Genomic DNA, 4,311 nt, shown 5'->3' with positions numbered 1-4,311 from the left:
TCTTTCTGGTATCCTTTTAATTCCAAATACATAAAAAAAAAGTATTTGAAAGGGGATTCAATGAGGTATTATTGATATATTAGGTGTGATAATATTTACACTTAAATGAATGAATTTAAAGTAAATATTCTGCTTTTTGCCAATTCCCATTAAAAAATTGAGGAGTTGGAATAGATTATGGTCATAAACTTGTCACTTATTGAGTATTTTATTGTATGCCAGACAACAGGCTAAGCACTTTACATGCCTTAGTTCATATATTGCTCATAATAAATGATGTAGGTGTTGTTATCTAAATTTTAGAGATGGGGTAAGTGAGACTCAAGAAGTTCATCTACTTACTCTAGTCTCATAGCTTTAGGTGGCAGAGTTGGACTTAAACCACATCTCTGATTCCAGAGCCACACTCTTAACTACCTTCTTTGGTAACACAAGCTCAGATTCCACTCCAACACTACTTTTCCAGGTTTTACCCCAGGTCCTAGGCCTGAAAATGGAGCTAAGGTGCGGCTGGGTTTGGGGTAGGGCTGAGACAGGACTGTACTTCTACTAAACATGCAAAAGTCTCACAGTATGGACCTTAAAGTAGTGTGTATTGCATAAAAAATATGGATTGGAAAGCCTGTTTCAACACAGGCATTCATACAACCATCAGATTGCTAAAGCCCTAGGGCCATGTTGCCTCTCTCTGGAAAGCTGAGAAATCCATTTCGTAATTCTGCATATTCACTAGAAATTCCAAAACATATCCCTGGTCTTCATTCTTGCTTTTAGAGAGAAGTGTTCTTAGCCTTCATTCCAGGAGCACAGAATCATTTTTCATTTTTTAAAAATTGCTTTACAAGTCACATTAACATTTTGCAATTCCACCTTAACATTTGTTTTCATGTTCAATAACAACCACCTATCTTTGTAGAGGCACTTAACAACAAACTGCTGTGTCACTAAACCCTTATCATTCATGTGGAGACTTTCTTGGGTGATTTCTCACCACTTCCCCGTTCTAGGCTCCCTCAAGCATTATTACTATATTTGTTTATTTAGGGCCTGGTGGTTTCTTCTCTAAATCTAAGCTTTAGAGTAGGACTGCTCAATATATTGGGTTGTCGAAAAAGTCATGACGTATTTTGTCTGGGTTTTTCAAAGGTCATTTATTTATATAAAGAACAAAGAGCAATCAATGATATATTGCCTGTTTTGTTCAATAACCTTGTGCCATCTTTCAGTGAGCTTCATAATTCCTCATTCATAGAAGGACCTGTTTTTATTTGCGAAAAACTGAACAAGGTGCTCACTTATAGCCTCATCTAAATTGAACATTATACCATGCAAGGAGTTTTGAAGAAAGCGACACAGTGGAAGTCTAATGGTGCAAGGTCAGGCAAGTATGGTGGATGTGGCAACACATCCCATCCAAGCTCCAATCATTTTTCAAGGGTGATCAAACTTATGTGTGGTCTCGCATTGTTGCGATGGAACACAACTCCCTTACAATTAACAAGCTCTGGGCATTTCTGGATGATGGATTCATTCAAACTGTCCAATTGCCAACAGTACACATTCGAATTGATTGTTTGGTTCCTTGGTAGGAGCTTAAAAAACACAACACCTTTAAAACCCCACCACACTGAGAGCATAACCTTCCTCTGATGAATGTCTGCTTTCGATGTCATTTGGGGCGAATCATCACGTTGGGACCAAGACCGTTTGTGCACCACATTGTTGCAAACAATCCACTTCTCATCACTAGTTATCAGTCGCTCCAAAAAAGGATCGTTTTCCTCACAGTTAATGAGCATACTGCAGATGTTTATATGCACCATCAAATGAGCTTCTTTGAGTTCATGCGGAACCCAAATATCAAGCTTGCTTACGTATCCCAGCTTCTTCAGGTGGTCGTGAACACTTGAATGATGGATGTTCAATGTTTCTGCAATCTCTCGTGTCATGTAATGTGGGTTTGACTCGATCAATGCCTTCATTTTGTCGTCATCAAGCTCGGTGGGCCTCCCTGACCAAGGAGCGTCGACATCAAAATCACCAGCACGGAATTTCGTGAACCATTGTTGGCACTGATGTTCTTGTAGAGCATTGTCACCATAAACTTGATGCAACTTTTCACAAGCTTGACACACATTCTTCCCTTTATGGAAGTAAAACAGTAAAATATGGCAAAAATGCACAGTTTGGTCTTCCATTTCAACTTGTTGTAAAATCTCCAAAACTCAACCAAATCACTCAGTTTTTTTTAGAATGAAGCTAGAACTGTCAGCTGTCAAATGATATAGCAATAACATAGATGCAAATAACTCTAGTACTTCCAAAAATGAACTAGTGCCATCCGTTGCAAACATGTGTCATGACTTTTCTGACAACCCAATAGTAACTGCTATCCATATGTGGGTATTTAAATTTGCAAAAGTTATATAAAATTAAAAATTTAGTTTCTCAGTTCACTAGCCATAGTTAGTGTGGCTAGTGGCTAACATATTGAAGATTTGCAGATATAGAATATTTCCATCATTACTGTAAGTTCTATTGGGCAGCATTGCTTTAGAGCTTTGATTTCCTAGAGAAGATATCCCTTAATGAATGTTGTGGTAGAGTGTATTAATTTTCATGATTTGCATGGCTCTTCATGGGGTATCCTGTGTATAGTGCTATTCCTTGCAAGAAAATCATATATACCTTTGACCCACTGCCATCGAGTTTGGCCATATGACTTGCTTTCCCCAGTGAACTGTGAACATAAGCAATGTGTGTAAATTCTAAAAGGAAGCTTTAGTAGCCAGTGTTTACTTTGCCATGAGATCTTTTTCCTCAGTCGTGATGCAAAAAGTGTTTTAAAATGAGGTTGCTCCTGGGTCCCGGAGTGAAGATGACATGGAGCAGAGCTGAACACATTCATAATCAATATTTAATGGGGAGGGAAATAACCTCTTAATGTTTCAACTCACTGTTTTTAGTATCATTTATTATCACATACTAACTTGATTTCAGCTGACTGATACAAATATGGACTCCCTTTAAATTATTCAAGAGAGAAAACCAGGAATACTATGTGACTTTCATCAGTGAAATTCTGTAGAGGGCTGGGCTAGAAGCCAATGTAACAGGAACAGACCATAAAGTGATGCAGTTGACATCAGGTTCACATATTATACAGAGAACAAAAGGTTTGCTCCTGGGTGAATTGGTTAAGCCATGTAACAGGACAAGAGCTGATATTTTTGGAGTTCATTCTATTATCAAGAAACTCAGAATCTGAGTGATTTTTATCCCTAGGGTGTGAATAGCCCTCTGATGAAGAGCCCTCTGTGTGAAAAGATGTGCTTGCTGCAGTCAAGTGACTCTTTTCATTTATTCTAATAACCTCTCTGGTGTCTCCATGGGGGAGGTTTTCCTCTTATTATTTCTATGGTATGTTTTTCCATTCTAATACTTCTTTTATATTTTGCAGTTAGACCACTGCAATAATAATACATATAAAGCACAGTTAGGGATTGAGGATTTCAAGATAAAGTAGGTGATGAGTTAATGATTTGCCTAGCCTGACGAGGAGATATAGGAGGTGAAGAAAGCTCAGGTTCTCAACTTGATATTTTATTTTATTTTTTCACTTTTACTTTTATACTTGAATTCTCATATTGACTGAAAGAAGATTTGAAAGTCATCATTTCCTTGGAGGAAGGATCCTTGCTACTTATAGTGACTAAGGTAATGTTCAAATAAAGAGAGATGTGGAGAGTGAGAGGATCACATTTGAATCTCATGCATATCTGAGTCTGTAGAATTTTGAAATCATCAATGATACATCTTTGTAAAAATGAACTTTTGAGGTAAAATTCCCCAAAGAAAAGATGATTATCCCATGTGATTGAGACAACAGTGGTCCAAGGATAAGAAGCCATGCCACTGATACTAATAGTATGTAAGGATTGAGGGAATAGTTTCATCTGCATGACTCCTGTTCTACTATCTATAAAACGAATGCTTTGTCTAGATGAGATCACTGGCTCTAACTTGTGGATGGTTTTTAACAAAATTATTGACACAGCTTTAATAATACATATATCATGTTCCTAGGTATATTTTTAAAGAAAAATGCACATAAAACATTTTGCTAGGCCATATGCTCAGTTAGTCCATATAGGCCATAAAAGAAACAGAAGTCTCAAGAAATTGAAAACAATTTAAAAAAATTATATGAAATATTTTCTCTGACCACAATGAAATTAAATTAGAGATTAATAACACACAAATTTGAGACTTGAACACAGATGACCAAATGGGGAGCATTGCGTATGTTAT

Source organism: Hipposideros armiger, unplaced genomic scaffold (genome assembly GCF_001890085.2).
Source record: "Hipposideros armiger isolate ML-2016 unplaced genomic scaffold, ASM189008v1 scaffold_109, whole genome shotgun sequence".
Lineage (NCBI taxonomy): Eukaryota > Metazoa > Chordata > Mammalia > Chiroptera > Hipposideridae > Hipposideros > Hipposideros armiger.
This window is presented reverse-complemented; position numbering follows the sequence as displayed.